Below are 20,175 nucleotides of genomic sequence, written 5' to 3'. Positions count from 1 at the left end.
GAAAGGGGGAAAAAATGGGAAACGGCCTTAGTGGGCGGAAACGCGCCCGTGTGCCTGCTCCGGGCGAAAAGCGGCCAGAGAGACTCGGCGGATGCTGAGTGAATGAGAGACGCTCGGGGGCTCGGGGGCCCACAGCGCCCGCACACCCCGCAGGCCCTGTCTGCCCCCACCCGCCCCTGGGCACGGAGACCCCAGCAGGCCCTGCAGAGAGCGGGAAGAGGACGCCTGGGGTTCAAGCCGGGTTCCCCACCACACTCTGGGCCTGGTCGGGAAATTAATCCCAGGGCCAGCTCCGGGCACTGGGACTCCTGGCCTTGGACAGTCACAAACTAGGAGTTCCGGTTTGGGCTCAGGGCCACTGGAGTCGGGGGGCAGGGGGACCCTGAAGCCACACACTGGATTCCCCACCAGGCCCTCTGTCCACTGGGTGGGACCGCCCTGTGTGGGTGTCTCAGCACCTGGACCAGAGCGTCTCCTCCAGGAAGGCCTCCTGGTGGATGTCCGTGTGCCCCAGTGATGGAGCCCAAGGAACGGGGTTTATAAGGGGTGGGGGTGGGGTGCGCTGATGTCCTCCCCCAACACCCGTCTCTCAGTGCTCCCCGGGGCTCCTCTGGACAGGCTGGAGGCGTGCAGGGACAGTGCCGCTGGCCTCTGCCCCGTTCCTAGCACTGAGGGGTGCACCTAAGGGCCCGGTAGCCCCTGGCACTGCGCCCTCGGGCCGTACTGGGAGGCCCCTGAGACAGAGAAATTCCATGGCATGGGGCTGGAGTGGTAGCACAGCGGGGAGGGCGTTTGCCTCGCGAATAGCCGACAGGGTTCGACCCCCCGCACCCCATAGGGTCCCCCGAGCACTGCCAGGAGAGTCATTCCTGAGTGCAGAGCCCGGAGTCACCCCTGAGCATCGCTGGGTGTGACCCAAAGCAAACAAGAAAGAAATTCCGTGACGTCCGTCCATGGCTGCTGTGACGGGCAGCGGGCAGCTGGCGGGTGTCTTGCCCCCCGACGCTTCTCCCCTTCCTTCTGGACAGGGGGTCCCCGCCAGCGCGGCCCGTCGCCTGGAAAGGGCTGACAGCAGCCGGGCGCGGGCCGGGCGGAGCAGCCCCCAGCCAGCTGGCGAGGGGCCGGGCTGCGCCAGGTAATTATTCCCGGGGCAGAGGTCGGGCCGTGGAGCGCGGCTGCGCTAATGAAACACAAATGGGACATCTGCGAGCCGGCGGCTGCAGAGCCGGGGGTTCCGGAGCGTTTCCTCCGCCCGGCTGCGGGGGCCGGCACGCGCCTCCCCGCACCTTCTCCGGGGGTCCCCAGGAAACAGCGGGAGCTCGGGGACCCCCATGCCAGGGCCTCTTGGCCAGGCTCCCGGGAGGGGCGGAGACCCCAGACCTTCTTCCAAGAGCGTCAGCCCCTGAAACCTCAGCGTAGGGGCTGGCATGGGGGGGGGAGGGGAGGGGCCTCACCCCAGGGTTTCGCCTCATTACTGGGGGTGCCGGGGAGGCTCCCCCGGGCCTGCCTCAGCGTGGCCGAGACCCCGGCAAGCAGGGGTGGGGAGCGGAGAGGGAAGAAGAGCGGGAACCGGGGGCCTCGAGGCGGCTGCCACTGATCCTCCTCACCCAGGGTCCCCCCAGCACCCCTCATTTTCCAAGTGGGGGGGCACCCTTCGGTCCAGCCAGTGGGACTCTCCCAGTGGGGGGGGCGCTTCCGGATGGAGACTGCCGGGACCCCTCCCTCCTCACTGGCCTCCTGCTGCCCACAGGCTCTGCGTCACCCTAACCACTGCACACACCAGCCCCGGGGGAGCCCGCTCGGTGCCGGGGGCTCCTGCGGGGGCGGGGGCCCAGGGACCGTCCTGTCCCGCCCGCTGGGCTCTGCGAGGCTGGGCCTGTGGGGTCCGGCTGCAGGGGGGAGGCTCAGAGGGGCGGGAGAGGCCTCCGGCCGGCGCGGGCACCCATCCGAGTGGAAGCTACGAACAGGCTCAGGGCCCCCCTCCCCACCCAGCCCCGTCCCTCCCCTCCCCACCAGCTGAAGCCCCCGCGCAGAGAGGGGAGACCCCCCAGGCTCCTGGCAGCACTTCCCCCGCCACCCACCCTTCTGCTTGTTTTGCCTTGGGCTCGCGCCCGGCAGTGCTCGGGACCGGCTCCTGGCTGCACTCAGGGCTCAGGGCCCCGTGTGGGTGCGGGGACGGAGCCTGGGCCCGCGGCGAGCAGGCGAGCCCCCCCCCGCCCCCCACCCCGCTGTAGTCTCGCCCGGCCACTCGCCAGACCAAACGCCAGCCCGGGAGCGGGGCTGAGCACTGGGGAGCAGGACACGGCCCGAGCCCACCGTGCCCCCGGGCGGAGGCGCCAGGACGGGCCGTGCCCACTCCCCATTAGCTGTGGACTCTCCGCTCTGCCTCTGAAGAGCAAGGCGAGCACTGGGAGCCCGCGAGGAAGTAGGTGCTGGGTGCGAGTCTGGGCGGGGACAGCCCGGCTCTGCAGAGTTTGGGTCTGTTGGCGCCGAAACCCGAGTTCCAGTGCTTGTGGCTCGCAGGCCAGTAGAGAAGGGGCCAGAGCTGGTGCGAGGTTCCAGAACGACAGGACATGGCGGCGGGGTGGGGTGGGGGGGGTGACAGGCTTAGCTCAGGGGCCCCCGCGCTTGGGGGGCTGCACCCCTCCCCCGCTCAGTCCCTCCCCGCCCCCGCTCGCTGTAACCCCCAGGCAGGAAGAGGGGGATCCCCGGGGTAGGACAGCGGGCGCCAACCCGGGTTCCGTCCCGACACCCCACAGGGCCCTGCCGTGAGTGAGCCTGAGCGTGCGGGAAGTCCCGAGCTTGGCCCCGGGGCCTGTTCTGGGCCCTTCGTGCATGCGCTGGACTGGCTCTGCTTCCGGCTACCCGGGCCCCTTGGGGACACGACCACGGCCCCCGAGGTCTACGGCTCCCCAGCCCCCTCCGGGGGAGGAGCCTGCTGGGGTTCACTCTGTCCGGCATGGAGCAGGGTCCTGTGGCCTCTTGACTTTGGGGGTCGAAGCAGGTGGTCTTGGGGCTACTGGCTCTGTGCCGGAGTGTCCCCTGGTGGTGTTGGGGGGACCCTACGTGGTGCGGGGTCCACAGTGCTGGGTCCTTTCCCATGTTCTAGCGCCCCTCCCTATACCCCCCTTGCAAAGCCGGCATGAGGCAAGATTCAAAGCACTGATCCTCAGTCCAGGGCCCACTCTGACTGAGCCCGCACTGTCCCGCTGGCCCCGCCAGTGCCAAGGTGGGAACACTGTGGCCTGGGTCACATCTGGAGTCTGTGGCAGCGGCTGCATCTCTCTGCCCTGATTCCAAACCGTAGTGCTCCTCCGGCAGTGCTCGGGGCCCGCCAGTGGCTTTGCTTTCCACACCAAGTCCCCTAGGTTGGTCTGGGGGAGGCAAAAGCCAGCTCGGGTCACAGTCCCAAGCGTGGGTCAGGCACAGACTGGGGTGAGCCCCCACCCCGAGTCCTCCACCTCCCCTGCCTTCCCCCCCCCACACACCCAGAAACTGGCCCTCCCTCCTCCTGGAGATTACGGACGATATCCCGCATGTGCAAGAAATATGCAAAGACTGTTTATCTTTGGAAACGAAAATATATGAAACTGAGTCATCAGGCAAATTCTCTGCATGAGTAAGTGGGGGGGGGGGGCGGGGGGCCTGCAATCCTGGAGGCGCCCACAAAGCCTGCTCGCTCTTCTTTCTGCCTACAGAGCACTTTCGAGAGAGTTCACGGCTGCCGGCCGAAGCCAGCCCCCACGGAGACACTCCCACGTGGGCCCTGCCAGCTCAGACGGGTGCTGGCCCGGGTTCGGGGAGGCCCTCTGGGCGCCCAGCCCAGCCCAGAGCAGGGCCGCAGGCCCAGGGCCGCCCCTGGCCCTCGTGGTTTGCAGCGTGGGCTGGAAGGCCCGACAGGGACGGGGCTCTGGGGTCAGCGTGGTCTCCTAGCGTGGGCCAAGGGGCTGCCTGTGATGGCCAGGGGCGGCCCGACAGGGACGGGGACACCAGCCCCCAGCCCGCGCACCCCCACCTCACGAGGCCTCTGGGTGGGGAGCACCCACCCCGTGCTCTGTGCATTCTGGCCAGCCGGGAAAGCCCCGGCCGGAGTCCCCGCTGGCCCCTGGCCCCTGCGCTGGCCCTGGGTCCTGAGCCAGCGACGCCCAGAGCCAGGGGAGAGGGCGGGGAGTCGGGGAGAGGGCGCCCCCGCCCGGCCTCGCTCCTTCCTGCCCTGAGCTGCTCTGACCCCAGGATGGTGGCAGTTTGTCTTATCAGAGCCGGGAGGGCCACCTCTCCAGCAGGGCGAGGGCCCGTCAGCTCGCGGGGCGCGTCACCCAGCACCCCGGGGGGGGGGGCGTCAGGGTCGGCCCTGCCCACGGGGCTACATGGGTCCAGGCGGCCGTTCCCGGGCAGGACTCTCCCGCCCTTGCCCTCCGCGGCCTCCCGTGCTCCCTCCGGCTTTGTCGCCGCCACCAGGGAACCGAGCCCGGGGCCTCGGTGGGCCGAGGTCACATCCCAGGCCAATTCCGGGCCACCACAGGGACGGACACGGAGCCCCGCGGAGCACTAAGGGGTCCGTGCTTGGTGGCTCCGGGGTCAGCCCCGAATAGCAGAAGGTCCCTCCTGCCTGGGGTGCCGCGGGCACTTGGGGCCACGAGTGACAGAATCGCCGACCAAAACGCCGACCGGAAGTGGTTTGGGCTTTGTTTCGTCGGGGGCTGCCCCCGGCTGTGCTCAGGGGCCCGTATGGGAGGCCGGGGATCGAACCCGGGTCGGCTGCGTGCCTTTCCCGCTGGGTCGTCGCTCCGGCCCCTGACAAGGTGTTTCTCACGCCGCCCCTCCCCGCTCTCTGCCTGCTCCCCGCAGCCTCAGACGGGGCGGGTGAGGGGTGGTGGCTGCAGCTCCCCGGGCTCATTCCCGGGACCCTCGACCCCCGTTTCCCCCCCATCCCGCCCCGCCAGGCTCGGAGCTCCGGGCCCTGCTGCTCGCAAGGCTGCCCCCACCTTCTCCCCGCTGGCCGGCGCTCTGCTCCCGCGTCTCAGCCGCGGGGTCTCCGGCCGCCTTCCCCCGGCCCTGCCCTTCCCTCCAGCAGCTGCCCGGAGGGCTTTGGGCAGTGCCCAGCAGTGCGACCCCCCAGCCCCCTGCCCGCATAGAAGCCCACACAAGACTGGCACAGAAGCACCAAGGGCGGCTGAAGATGGGGGTGGGGGTGCAGGTAGGTGGAAAGTTCGTGAGCAGCAGCCTGACCTCTGACCCGCAGTCTGGTGGCTTGGGTGGAGGGGATCAGTAGGAGCAGCACCTTGGTGCTGGGACTGCGATGGCCAGACGTGCCCACCTCGGGCAACGTGGCGGCCGGGCGGTACTGAGGGAGCCGAGGCTGTGCGCCCCCCAGCTCCAGCCCGGCCCCCTCGGCCCGCCTCTCTCCTCTCTCGCCCCTCGGAGCGGGGTTCGCTGCCCGAGTCCAGCTGGGCCGGTCCGAGGCAGGCGTGTCTGTGCGTCTCGGGGCTGTCCGCACCCTCAAAGGTCAGGCACCGGGTGGGGCCGGGCGTGGGGGTGAGACCTGGGGGGGCTCGGGGCTGGTTCTCCGACAGGATGGTGGGATGGGTCCGTCTCTCTGGGCGCTCCAGAGGTCAGACCGTAGCCGTGTCCTCTCGGGACCCCGGTCTGTCTCTGTCCTAATGACCCGGCCGTGCTCAGGGCTGCCTCCTGGCTCTGCACTCAGGGATCACTCCTGCCGGTGCTCGGGGGACCCTAAGGGATGATGGGGATCGAACCCCGGTCGGCAGTGTGCAAGGCAAACACTCTCCCCGCTGTGCTCTGGGGTCAGGGCTCCGAGCCCCCCGGGCCCGTGGTTCATCGCTCCTGCTTCAGGGGCTTCCTTGGCGGCTCTGGGCCGCCCTCGGGGTTGGCCTCAGCTCTGAGGCGGACTCAGTGCTCCTGTTGCCCCAGGGCAAGTCTGTTCACCCATAAGGCGCCGTTTATCCTGGAGTCTCCCTCCCAGCCGCGGGCGGTGCTTCCGTGGTACCTGAGCCCAGAACCTGCCCCGGGGCATTGTGTATTCTTCCTCTCATGGCTCATTCTTGTTGGTTTTTTGACCCATATCCAGCAATACTCAGGGGTTACTCCTGACTCTGTGCTCAGGGATCACTCCTGGTGGTGTAAGGGGACCATCTGGGATGCCGGGGATCGAACCCGGGTCAGTTGTTTGCAAGGCAAACGCCCTCCCCGCTGTGCTATCACACGGGCCCCAAGCTCTTGATCCGAGCCGCTGACCTCACGGGCGAGTGTTCGTTCCAGAGCTGACTCTTGCGTTCCTGCAGTTCCATGGGGTTGAGATGATCCCCCGTCACCGTTTTATCCAAGGAGCATCTCTCTCTGCTTATAATTTTCTCCGTGACTCTAAAATCTTGGAGCTCTTGGCCTGCTGTTCCCGGCTGCTGAACAACCCTTTGGCCAACTTTTGTTGTTTGTTTCTCTTTGTGAAGGATTTGCTATTTGCGTGTTGGCTTTCCAGGAGCTCGTGGTGTGTGTGTGTGTGTGTGTGTGTGTGTGTGTGTGTGTGGAGTTTGCTGAGACAGTGCTTCTGGCTCTGAACACACTGTGTAGAATTCACACACAAGTAATGGACTGAGAAGAAGCGCGGGGAGAAGAAACGTGGCTGGATTCCTTCTCCAGCTGATTTCTTGAAACACTTTTTATTCTTTGCTTCGTTGTTTCGGGGTCATACCTGGCACTGCTCGGGTCTTACTCCGGACTCAGTGCTCAGAGACCCTGAGGGGGTCTGAGGTCATGGTGTCTGTCACATGCCAGGCAAGCGCCTGACACCCGGGCCACCTCTCTGGCCCCTTGAGAATGTCTTGTCTGCTGTTCCTTTTGATTGGACTCTTTATTTTTGTTTTTATCAATAAAAAAATCACCATAGATGCAGTCACAAAGCCTCCATGCTCAGGCTCTGGTCATACGATGGTCAATCACCCAGGCCCTCAGCAGTGCACATTTTCCACCACCCAAATCCCCAATGTCCCCCCACTCCAACCCTCTCCCTGCCTGTGTGGCAGACACCTTCCACAATTCTCTCTCTCTACTGTGATTACATTCAGTATCTCGGCACCAGTCCCACCACCTCTCAAACCTGCCGAAGAGGCAAAGCTAGATGATTTGTTTTGTATTGCTTGTTATGGGTAGTGTATAACGTTCTTTTTTTTTTTTTTTTTTTTGCTTTTTGGGTCATACCCAGTGATGCACAGGGGTCACTCCTGGCTCATGCACTCAGGAATCACCCCTGATGGTGCTCAGGGGACCATATGGGATGCTGGGAATCGAACCTGGGTTGGCCGAATGCAAGGCAAACGCCCTCCCCGCTGTGCTATTGCTCCAGCCCCGCGTATAACGTTCTTGCGGCCGTGCACGCGTGTGCTAGAAATTCTATAATTTTTATAATTAGGACTGGAGAGATCTCTGCAGCGAGCTGCTCAGTTTCAAGATTCGAGTGTGTGTCTCTGGGTCATGGCTGTTTAGGAGCTGAATCAGGGGCATTTCGTGGGCGTCATCTCAGAGTCCCAGGGGGCGGGGGAAGGAGAGGGACCGGCTCTTCCCCTGTCCCCTGAGGCCTGGCGTTTGCCGCCTCTGCTCCCGCATTCCTGGGCTTTTTGTTGGGTTCTGGAAGACGGCGGCCACCAGGATTCCCAGGGGACAGACGGAGGGACAGTGCTGCTCCCGTCTGGAGGGGCCCGGCGAGAGTGGCCTGTGACAGAGTCCGGAGCCAGCTCTGCCCGAGCCGCTGGGTTCCGAGATCCGTGTGTGTGTCTTTGTTTGGACTCTTGGCTTGAGCCGCAGGTGCTCCTTCCTTTGCTGTGCCTTTGGCGCAGGACTGGCAGTGCTCGGAGGCCGCTGCTGGCGGTGTCCCCGGGATGCTGGGGTCCAGGGAGCCTAGCCGGGGGCCAGCCTGCAGGCGTGTGCTCAGTCTCTCTGTTTCGTTTGGCCCACACCCGGCGGAGCTCAGGGCTGACTCCTGTGCTGCTCTTAGGGGTCACTCCTGGTCGGGCTCGGGGGACCATATGTAGCGCCGGGGATCGAACCCAGGTCAGGAGCGTTCGAGGCAAGCGCCCTGCTTGCTGCACTCTCTGGCCGCCTGCTCTAGTCTTTTGAGCCACCTCCCTGCCCCATTTTGTGTTTTAATTGAATCGCCGTGAGATGCAGTTACAAAGCTTTCATGTTGAGTTTCAGTCATAGGATAATTGAACCCCCATCCCGCCACCAGTGCATATTCCCCACCACCAATGTCCCCAGTATCCCTCCTATCCAGTAACCCCCACCTCCATGACAGACAATTTCCCCCATACTCTCTCTCTTGCCCCCAAGCCTGGCTGTCTTCCGAGGGTCTCCTCAGAGGGGGTGGGCTCCAGCTTTCCTCCCCACCCCGAGCAGAGCTTCCGCAGCCGAAGACCTCCGGAGCCTTAGCCACAGCCATGCTCAAGGCCCCTCTCCACACGTTTGGATTTGCCTCACACATGAAGGAACTGGCAGAGGATCCCAGGTGTGTAGGACCTGGGGCTGAGACCTCCAAGCCTGCTCAGATCGGGACTGGGCCTCTTCCGCCCAGATTCCCCATTTTCCAGTAGCTAGGCGGTCACACCCAGGAACTGCCCCCGGTGCCGTGTAATCCCACCAATGGCCAACATCCAGAGACTATAAAACCAAGCTTCTGGAAGCATGTAGCCGCTATGTGGCCGCACAACATCTTATAGCCTAGTTCTCCCTCTGGGAGAACCTGGTAAGCTACCGAGAGTTTCCTGCCCGCATGGGAGAGCCTCGCAAACTCCCCATGGCATATTTATATGCCAAAACCAGTAACAATGATGGGCCTCATTCCCCTGAACCTGAAAGAACCTCCAATGCTGCACCATTGGAAAGGATGAGTAAAGAGAGGCTTCTAAAATCTCAGGGCTAGGACGAATTACATTACTGAGACGGCTCGAGAAAATTGATATCAATGGGATGATGATGATGATGATGATGATGATGATGATGATGATGATTCTCTCTCTACTTTTGGGCATTATGGTTTGCAATACAGACACTGAAAGGTCATCATGTTTGGTCCTTTATCTACTTTCAGCACACATCTCCCACCCCAAGCAATCCTTCCAACGATCACTTAGTGATCCCCTCTCTATCCCAGCTGCCTTCTCCCCCAGCTCATGAGGCAGGCTGCCAACCATGGAGCGATCTTCCTGGCCCTGTGTCTACTGTCCTTGGGTGTCTGTCTCCTGTTATGTTATTTCATATCCCACAAATGCCTGCTCTAGTCTGTGGGCCACCTCCCTGCCCGTGTTCCTTAAGCTAGTAACCACTGATCCAAACGACAAGGCAAGGGCGCATCCTGTGCCCACGGGCCAACGGAGACAAGGGCCCGAGCAGCTTGCCTGGCAGGGAGCTGACCCAGGTTCACTCTCCGGCACCCCACGGGGTCCCTCGAGTCCTGGCAGGAGAGAGCCCTGAGCACTGAGCCAGGAGGAAGCCCTGAGCACAGCCGGCTGTGGCGCAGGACAAATAGAAGGTGACATGAGACAAAGCACCAGGCCTGAAAGACGGCCCAGAGGGAGGGGTCGGGCTCTGCATGGGGGAGGCCCGGGCTCACGCCTCGCACCGCACGGTCTGCTGGGCACGAGGAAGTATTCAGGGGACAGACAGACAGACAGACAGAGAGACAGACAGACAGACAGACAGAGAGACAGACAGACAGACATGCTGGACACGGATGGGGCAGGGGCAATGCCAGCATGCCTGGTTCCTGCTTCACGTCTTGTTTCACTTAAACCTTTTTGTTTTCCTTAAACCCCCGCTTCTCCCCCCGCCATCTGTGCGGGAAGGACACGGGGCTGGAGACGCGGCCTTGGGAAATCGTCTCCTCACCGCTGGCCGCTGTCTGTAGAGGGGACGCAGGCGGGGCGGGCAGCCCCAGAGTGTTCTGGAAACATGTCTCGATGACCTCTCTGTAACTGTTTGTTTCTACTCTGAGATTGTGTTTTCTTCTGAATTATGAAACTTGCGATCTTCACTTGCGCTGTTGTTTGAACTTGTAAGCGCGGGCTCTGACGTAAGCTCTGACTGTGAAACTCGCAGCTTTCCCCTGGCTCGGGGTCCGGCTTGGGCCTGCGTGCCTAGGAGCTTGACCCCGGCTCGCTGGCCTAATACACCCCGCTGGTGTGTTGCACTACTGGCTGGACGCTTTGTGCGGGTTCGGAGAGGGGGAAGTTATCGACACTGGACCCTAACACAGACAGACAGACAGATGGACAGAGAGAACCCTGGAAACAGGCTGTGCTGGGGAAAGGGGCCCTGTTCTCTGTGGGTAGGGGCGTTGGGGGTGGGGGAGGGGCCCTTCATCTGTGGGCGTGAGTGTGGGGAAGGGGCCCTGTTATTCGATTTGTCTTTTGGTTTTTTTTGTTTTGTTTTGTTTTTTGCTTTTTGGGTCACACCTGGCAATGCACAGGGGTCACTCCTGGCTCTGCACTCAGGAATTACTCCTGGCGGTGCTCAGGGGACCCTCTGGTATGCTGGGATTCGAACCTGGGTCAGCCGCGTGCAAGGCAAATGCCCTACCTGCTATACTATTGCTCCAGCCCCCTTTTGGGGTCTTTTCTTGGGCTGATTTGGGGGGCCACACTTGGTGGTCCTGGCGGGCCGTTCCCAGCCTGTGCCCTGCAGTCTCCTCTGCTGGTGCTCGGGGGACCCTGTGTGGTGCTGGGGACCGAGCAGGGAGGTGCCACGTGCAAGGGGAGCAGCTTAGCCTTGTCCTGCGTTCTCCAGCCCCACGTTAAAAAAAAAACCAAAGATGAGAAATAGAACCATGATGTGACAACCCAGCAATTCCTCTCCTAGATATCCACCCCAAGGACACAGAAGCGTGAGCCCTAACGTTTACCCGCCGACCCCTAACGACCCTCCATCCACAGCAGACGACGGGCAGTGACGCAGATCTGGAAACGCTCCAGCTGTCCAACAGAGCCCGAGCAGGTTGAGGTGACAGCACAGCGGGGAGGGCGCTGGCCGTGCCCACGGCTGACCCGGGCTCGGTCCCCAGCTCCCCACACGGCCCTGTGAGCCTGTCAGGAGGACTCCTGAGTGCAGAGCCGGAGGGAAGTCTGAGCACTGCCAGGCGTGCCCACAACTTCTTTTTTTTCCTTTTGGGTCACACCCGGCGATGCTCAGGGGTGACTCCTGGCTCTGCACTCAGGAATGACTCCTGGTGGTCCCGGGGGGGGGGGCCCATGGGATGCCAGGGATTGAACCCGGGTTGGCCGCGTGCAGGGCAGACGCCCTCCCTGTTGTACAGTGACCCCGTCCCTGCCCACAGCTTCTTCATAAAGCAGCAACGTCTGCGTCTAGGGGGGAGAAGACTGCTCGCCCCCAGAGAAGCAGAAATTGTGTCTTTTGCTGAGACTAGAGGGTGACGGGTGATGCAAGATAAGCCAGAGGGAGAAAGACAAGTACCAGGTGACCTCTCCTGGGTGGGCCATCGTCAGAGCAGAGGTGAGGACAGACGGTGCCCAGATGGACAGACAGAACCCAACAAGCCTTGTGTGTGGCCAGACCGCAGGTCCAGGCAGGGCGTGGGCGCTGGCAGAAGGTGCTTCTGGGGTGCAGGGGTGCGGCAGCAGCGTCTGCCTGAAGCGCACATCTGCACCCCTGCACGCCAGGGCTGGCCAGCAAAACGGGGGCAGCCCCCATCGTGGTCTGTTCCCTGGCTCAGGCTCCCTGCGTCCGTTGGGGCCTGCTCTCAGGTCCCGCCCCTGCTGCCAGCCCGGAAACTCTTCAGGGCCCGGGTCTCCAGCCCCCCTCCCCCCTCCTCCCATCCTCGGGCGAGGCGGACCCTGTGGGCCACCCATGGCAGCTTGCTCCCGAGCGGGCACTGCCCAGCGGGGTGGGGGTCCCTGCGGGGTGGGGGTGTCTGCCGCCTCTTTCCTCCTGTCTGTGTCTCTTTGTCCCTCACAGGTCCGGGGGCCAGTGGGATTCTGTCCACTTTGCAAGAAGCCCAGGCTGGTGTAGGATGGGGGTCCTAGGTTCTGTGCAGCCCCCCAGCCGAGACGCTGCCTGAGCCTGCTTCCTTGGCTGGTGTAGACCCCGACCCTCAGTGATGTCCTTCTGATGCCCCCAGTGTGGATGGTGCTTTTTTGACGGGTGGGGGGGAGGAGAAGGGGGGTGGAAGGACAGAGGGAGGCGGGGGCAGGGGCGGGGAGAGAGGGGACTCCCTGGGTGGACCTTGGGGTGTCTGCTCTGACTTCAGGACTCGCACCCCCTTTTCCCGGGGCCCCGCCATGGAGGACGGTCCTGAGGTGGCCAGTGGCTGCTCGGCTGGGCGTGGAGAAGCATCACTTGTAGCCTCGGGGGCGGGGGGGGGCGGGGGCGGGGCGGGCCGAGGGGCGGGGGGGCGGGCCGAGGGGCGGTCTGTGCTCTAACACCCCACTCGGGCGCTCTGCAACCCCGAGACCCTCCTGGCTCCGCGGAGCCCTCGGAATTCTGACCGCACTGGTTGGGGGGGGAGGGAGTACCCAGAACCGGCCCACTGGGCCAGTCCCCGGGCGGAGGGGAGCGAACCCGAGGTACCCCGGGCTCCCGGCCCCGGCACCCCACAGCCCCCAGACCCTGCGCCCGGCCGTGAAGGGCAGCCTGTGAGGCATGCCAGGGCCGCCCAGGAAGCCAACACAAACTCTGCCCCAAACGGACGACAAACAAGAAACCAGACCCTGCGCGCAGACGGTGCTCCCTGCCCGCCCGCAGCCCTCGTGCCCGTCCCGGGTGCCACAGGTGCCCGCTGAGCACTGCGTGAGCCTGAGGTTCCCTTGGTCCCGATCTCTGCACACCCAGGGCCGCCCCCGCGCTCCCGCCCTCGCTCCTACTGACACAGCGAAGTGCTTTATGGTGGGTGGAATTCACGGGCACCAGCCGGGGGGACGGGCGCGGCGTTTCCCAGGGCCGCTCCCGGCTCGAGGGACTCTGCCAGACCCTCGGGGCGACGGGGGAGAGCTCTCGGAGTGGCGGACGCCCGTTGACTGGCGCGCAGCTGACGGATGGGGGGCCGCGGCTTTGTTTGGAAGGGAACCTTGAACAGCTTGCCCGCACCTCTCCGCTCGGACACTAAATCAACACGGCTCTATTAGTGGCCTTGGGACAGCAGCTGAGCTGTCTCGGAGCCTGTCACCGTGATGTCTTCATCTGTAACCAGAGCAGACGTGAGCTCCTGGCAGCTTCGGGAGGTGACAACAAATCCAATTAGCTCCTCTCCACGGCGCCGCAGGACCGCTGTGAAACGGCCTGCCAGGGAGGGCGGCTGCGTCCCCCACGCGGTGGGACGTGGCACTCGCCGGAAGGAGCACGGGAGAGGGAGAGGGGGAGAGGGAGGGAGAGACGGCAGAGACGGGGAGAGACGAGAGAGGGCGCGGGGAGGGAAGACAAAGAGCCAGGCTCGTTGCTCGGGAACTTTCTGCCCGTGACGGGCACGTGTGCCCAGCGCCTGAGCCCGGCCAGCTTGGACGGCTGGCGAGAGGGCCCGCGGCAGGGCGGACGAGCCAACTGCTGCCGGGAATCCTGGCTTGACTTTGGGGCGGGGTCTCCGGGGGACATTCCGCCCCCGTCCATCCATCCCTTCTCCGCCTCCTCCCCTGCCTGCCACAACCAACCCCCAAACCAGGCCAGCCGGAGCCATAGCACAGCAGGGAGGGCGTTATAGCCTTGCAGGCATCCGACCTGGGCTCGATCCCCGGCACCCATATATGTTCCTCCCCCCGGGCCAGGAGGGAGCCCTGAGCACAGAGCCGGGAGTCACCACCCCGAAACAAAAGGAACCAAGTGGTGCTACTTCAGGTAGCTGGTACTTGTCAGCCTCACGCTGGCGCCAGAGGGGGACGGCTTCTCCGGGGCTGGCCCAGCCCAGCTCAGGGGGAAGGTGCTGGAAGGGCCCCGAGAGACGCACCCCGGGGCCTTCAGGCTGCCAAGGGAAGTGGCGAAGGACCCAGACTCCAGGGGCGCGAGCGGGAGAGCTGGGCGGAGAGGAACAGACTCTTCCTTCTGGCGAGGACGTGCCGACGTCACCAGCCAGCGCGCCCGAGTCGCCCCGCGGGAGCCACACGCCGACGGTTTCGTGGGTCATTTCTTTCCTAAGAACCGACCCCCCGCTGGCCCTGGGTGCAGCCAGCCAGCTGCCGGCCTTCCAGAGTCAGCCGTTTCGGAGGTGGGGGTGGAGCTGGAGGCGGGTTTGGAGGAGCAGGACCGAGGAGGGTGGGGGGTGGGGAGGACGGAGGAAGTGGGTCTGGGCAGAGGGACGCAGACGTGGACATGGGGGGGGTTTGGCGTGGCGAGCCCCCCACCACCAGGGCAAAGGGGCTGGGGGACAGGCAGGGCAGAGAGCGGGTGTGTGTCCCGCGGGGGCCTCCCGTTCTGCCCGTCACTGAGAACGCGCAGCCGTGCCCGCCAGGGCCCCTGGGAAGCCTTGCAGAAAGCGCCCCCGCCCCCCCCCCACCCTCCGCCGGAATGTCCAGGAGCCCTGGGAGTGGGGACAGGCCCCGCCTGCGGGAGCTGGACTCGGCCGTGCCTGCAGCCTGGCCGGGTGTGACGGGCCCGCGTGGCTCTCCTGGCCGCCTTCCCGGAAGAGGCAGCGGGCAGAACCTGCCAGTGGGGCCGGAGCCAGCGGGTGGCTGGGCAGCCTGGGGTCACTGTGCCAGCTCGGGGGCCGCCGCCTGGTGCCACTGCCCAGGACGGTCTTACCTGTGGGGGCCTCTCCGGAGCGGGCAGTCGCGAGGGTCTGCGAGCCCGTCCAGCTCGTTCCAGATTCCCGGGCAGCCGGGGAGGCAGCTGGCCGCCACGTTCCGCACGACCAGGGGCTCTGCGCTCCCGGCGGCTCTTGGACGCGGCCCCGGCGCTGCCAGGCGCAATTACTCTCCACCGCGTCTTTCTGCCACCGGGACTCGGGCTGTGGACGTTGGCAGCAAAGTGCCCGTCTGTGAGCTCACAAACCGACAGGGTCCTTGATGCAAGATGCTGTACTGGGCCCAAGGCAGGAGCCCCCGTCACCCCATGGCCGCCCCTAGGGACAGGTGTGTGTGTGTGTGTGTGTGTGTGTATGTGTGTGCATGTGTGTATGTATGTGTATGCATGTGTGTATGTATGTGTGTGTGCATGTGTGTATGTATGTGTGTGCATGTGTATGTGCATGCATGTGTGTATGTGTGTATGTATGTGTGTGCATGTGTGTATGTATGTGTGTATGTGTGTGCATGTGTGTATGTGCATGCATGTGTGTATGTGTGTATGTGTATGTGTGTGTAAATATGTGTGTATGTGTATATGTGTATGTGTATATGTGTGTATGTGTACGTGTATGTGTATATGTGTATGTGTGCATGTGTGTGCATGTGTGTATGTGTGTGTAAATGTGTGCATGTGCGTATGTGTGTATGTGTATATGTGTGCATGTGCGTGCATGTGTGCATGTATGTATATGTGTGTATGTGTATGTGTGCATGTGTATATGTGTGTGTGCATGTGTGTGTGTGTGTGTGTGTATGTGTGCACGTGCGCACCTATGCCGTGGGGTGTGGACGAGGCTGGGGGTTCCTGGGCCGTCTCACCAGTGTCTGCCGGGCCCGGTGCAGAGCGGAGGCAGGGCACCTCGTCCGTCTCAGCGGTCAGCAGCCCCTGAAAGCCGGACATGGCTAGACCCGGACAGAGCGGAGACCCCGCATGCTGCCACCAGCCATACTCCATCGACCAGGGGTCGTCCCCTGGCCCTCGGGGAGTGGACGCTGGGCCTTTGGAGAGAGGGGCCGCGCTGGAGCAGCCCCCTGGTGGGGACAGAGGGCCCAGCCCTGGCCCCCGGGCCTTCGCTGTCCGGGCAGAGAGGAGGCGGCGGCGGCCAGGGCCCGGGGCACTGAGGCAGGAGTCTGCTCAGGGGCTCCCACCCGGGCACGCCCAGCCGGGCTCAACTCCCACAAGCCCCTCAGCCCCTCTGAGGTGGCCCAGTGACCCTGGCACTGCGGGGTCCTCACACTGAGGTGTGCCGGGGACCCAGGCCTGCTGAGAACCCCCGGGAGCGTCTCAGCCCCCAGCCTGACTCTCGCTGCGGAAGGGGAAGCCAGTCCCGGGGTGTCCGGGGTGGGGGGGCCGGGCACAGGCTCTCCGAGGAGCAGACGTGGGCGCAGGGTGGGGCTCTGGGGCTGCCTGGAGGGGGGCGTCCCTTTGGCCTTCTTTCCCGGGCCCCCTCAGTGCCCCGAGCACTAGGCAGCAGAGCAGCCTCATATCTGGGATGGGAACCTTGGTGGTGCCTTGGGAGCTTCCCAGCCTCAGTTTCCCTCCAGCTGGGACTTGGGTGGCCATCCAAGGAGACCCAGACGCTCACCTGTGGGACAGCCGGGGGTGGGGGGCGGGCGCGGCCCCCCTCTCACAGCAGGTGAGGTTCAGAGAGGGGAAGGGACAGAGCTGCCGTCACACAGCCAGGAAGTGGCCGGGCTTGTCTGGGGGTCCTGACTGCGAGGCCAGGCCAGGACACGAAGCCCCCGACCCTCCCCTGGCTCAGCCGCCAGTGCTCAAGGCTTCCTCTGTCCTGCGTCTGTGCCCAGGGACACTCTGGTGGTGGTGGCGGGCTGTGGGGGGGTGTCACGGGATGTCACTTGCAAGCCCACTCCCCGCTGTTTATGTCCAGCTGCGACCTTTTCTCTGGGGCCACCTGGGGGTAACCCACAGCCTTCCCAGAGCTCAGGCGCGGTGCCGCCGGCCCACTACTCTTCCCTCAAGTGCTCTCTCCGACTTGCTCCCTTCTCTGTGCTCACGGGGCAGGGAGGGCCCCGTGCGGGATTCCACGGGAGGGGTGTAAGGTGGGGCTCCCGGGTCTCCAGCAGGTGACACTCAGGCCCTCCTGCCCCCAAGGTGGGGCGACCTCCAGGTGGCAGCTGCTCCCGAAGGCCCCCCCCCCACGTGAATCGCAGGATTGGGAAGCGCTGGTTGGTCCCGACAGGGGGGTGTCCTGGGCCGGGCCCCGCTACACTCTCGTCCTGCTCCCAGCCCAGACTCTCGCCCGCTCCCGCACAGCCTGGGGCCCTGTCCTGCACCCCGGCAAGAACACCGGGGCACCCACTCAGCAGTCACAGATATACAAGGCACTGGGAGAGAACTGTTCAAGAGAAGAACAAATCCAACCCTGTCAAAAAACTGGGAGAAGAAATGAACAGAAACTTCTCCGAAGGGGAAATATAAGTGGCCAAAATGCACAGGGAAAATAAATGCCCTACATCATTAATCATCAGGGAGATGCAAATCAGAGCAACAGTGAGATACCATCTCACACCACGGAGACTGGCACACATCACAAAGGACACGAACCGCCAGTGCCGGCGCGGGTGCGGGGAGAGAGGGGCTCTCTTTCGCTGCTGGTGGGGATGCCGGCTGGGCCTGCCTTCCTGGGGAACGGTATGAGCATCCCTCAAAAAACTAGAAGCTGAGCTCCCCTTTGACCCAGCGACACCGCTCCCGGGAATCTGCCCCGGGCGCCCCGAGACACACGGCAGAAAAGCACCTGCACGTGTATGTTCACTGCAGCACGACCCACAGTAGCCAGAATCTGGGAGCAACCCGGGTGCCCAAGAAAGACGACGGGAGAGACACTGCACACACAGCCGTGCGCCACACTCCGCGAGGGCCGGGTGCAGTGAGTCAGACGGAGACGGACACGGGACGGCTGCACTCGTGTGCGGGGTGTAAGGAAGGATCGAGTAGGAGACGAACACCCAAGGGCAGCAGAAACGGGAGCCGGGAGGACTGGCCAGTGGTGGGAAGCTGGTTACTGGCGGGGCGGAGGGCAGGCAGGACAGAGAACAGAGCAGTGCGACAGCGAGAGCCGGAACGACCGTGCTGGTCAGCGGAGCGCTGGAAGGAGGGAGGGGGATGGCACGATGGCCTTTCAGTACCTGTACTGCAAACCGTGATGCCCGAAAGCAGAGAGGCAGGCAGGCAGACAGAGAGACAGAGAGACAGAGACAGAGAGAGAGACAGAGAGAGATACAGAGACAGAGAGAGATACAGAGATAGAGAGACACAGAGACAGAGAGATGGAGAGAGATAGAGAGAGACAGAGAGAGATAGAGAGACAGAGAGACAGAGAATAGAGACAGAGACAGAGAGACAGAGAGAGATAGACAGAGACAGAGAGAGATAGAGAGACAGAGAGATAGAGAGACAGAGAAATAGAGACAGAGACAGAGAGACAGAGAGAGATAGACAGAGACAGAGAGAGATAGAGAGACAGAAATAGAGACAGAGAGACATAGAGAGATAGAGAGATACAGAGACAGACAGAGAGACGGAGAGAGATAGAGAGAGAGACAGAGAGAGATAGACAGATATATAGAGAGACAGAAATAGAGACCGAGACAGAGAGACAGAGAGAGATAGACAGAGAGACAGAGAGAGATAGAGAGACAGAGACAGAGAGACAGAGACAGAAAGAGATAGACAGAGAGAGATAGAGACGGAGAGACAGAGCAGAGAAGCGTCTGCCATAGACGCCGACTGGGAGCGGGGAGGGAAGCCGGGCACCGTGGTGGTGGGAAACTGCCCTGGACACTGGAACATTGCAAGGCCGAAACGCGACCAGGAGCAACTGTGTAACTGCGTATCTCACTGGGACTCAATTTAAAAAGCAAATAAATAGAACTAGGACACGTCACTTCTTAGCTAAAATAAATACGTCAACAAGCAAAGCAAAACGGAAGCCCAGCAGTCTGCTGGTGCCTGGCAGATGGGGCCCCCGAGGGCCGCGGGAAGGACGCCCAGGGCTCTTGGGCCCCAGAGGGTCAGCTGGAGGGCAGGAGCAGCTGAGGGGCCTGGGGGCAGAGAGTGGGAGGGAGGCCGAGGGTGGGCCTGGCCCGAGGCAGGACACGGTGTTTTCTTTCTGTGGCTCTTTGGGGGCCCACACTCGGCCCTGCTCAGGGGCCGCCCCTGGCTCTGCACTCGGGGGTCACTCCTGGTGGTGCTTGGGGGCCACATGGGATGCGGGGGATCGAACCCAGGTCGGCTAGTGCCCTCCCTGCTGTACTATGGCTCCAGTTCCCCTTCTCCTCCCTCCCTCCCTCCCTCCCTCCCTCCCTCCCTCCCTCCCTCCCTTCCTTCTTTCCTTCCTTCCTCCCTCCCTTCCTTCTTTCCTTCCTTCCTTCCTTCCTTCCTTCCTTCCTTCCTTCCTTCCTTCCTTCCTTCCTTCCTTCCTTCCTTCCTTCCCTTCCTTCCCTTCCTTCCCTTCCTCTCTCTCCCTTCCCCTCTCCTCCTTCCTTCCTTCTTTTCTTCCTTCCTTCCTTCCTTCCTTCCTTCCTTCCTTCCTTCCTTCCTTCCTTCCTTCCTTCCTTCCTTCCTTCCTTCCTTCCTTCCTTCCTTCCTTCCTTCCCTTCCTCTCTCTCCCTTCCCCTCTCCTCCTTCCTTCCTTCTTTTCTTCCTTCCTTCCTTCCTTCCTTCCTTCCTTCCTTCCTTCCTTCCTTCCTTCCTTCCTTCCTTCCTTCCTTCCTTCCTTCCTTCCTTCCTTCCTCCCTCCCTCCCTCCCTCCCTTCCTTCCTTCCCCCCTCCAGTTGTGTTTGCTGTACTGGTGGTGGTGCTCGGGGTGACACTTGGCCGTGCTGGGAGCTCCATGTCCTCAGTGCTGGGACGGGCCCGGCGTGGGCCACATGCAAGGCACACGCCTTCCCTGCCCTCCTCCCGCTCTGGGCCCACAGTTGCCCATCTGGTCAGTGGCGTTGCTGGTAACATCTCAACTATGGCCGGTAATGAACGTACCTGGGGAATGGAACCCCCTGGCTGTTCTGAGGGACAGAAAGAGATGAAACGAGCAGCAATAAAGCCACCAAACAGGGGCTGAAGCGACAGCACAGCAGGGAGGGCACTGGCCTTGCCCAGCGGACCCCCAGGAGAAGGGGGACTGGAGCCCAGCCGGGTTCCATCCCGGCATCCCATACGGTCCTCTGAGCCAGCCGGGAGTGATCCCTGAGCACAGAGCCAGGAGTCAGCCCTGAGCACCACTGGGGGTGTCCTAGAAACCAAACCAAGTAACAACAAACCCAACCTGAAACCAAAACTCGAACCAGACCAAGCCACGCACTCCCGCGGCCTTCCCTTTCCCAGAAGGAAAGGCTTCCCTTCCCTTCCCTTCCCTTCCCT

Source organism: Sorex araneus, chromosome 3 (assembly GCF_027595985.1).
Source record: "Sorex araneus isolate mSorAra2 chromosome 3, mSorAra2.pri, whole genome shotgun sequence".
NCBI classification, from domain to species: domain Eukaryota; kingdom Metazoa; phylum Chordata; class Mammalia; order Eulipotyphla; family Soricidae; genus Sorex; species Sorex araneus.
This window is presented reverse-complemented; position numbering follows the sequence as displayed.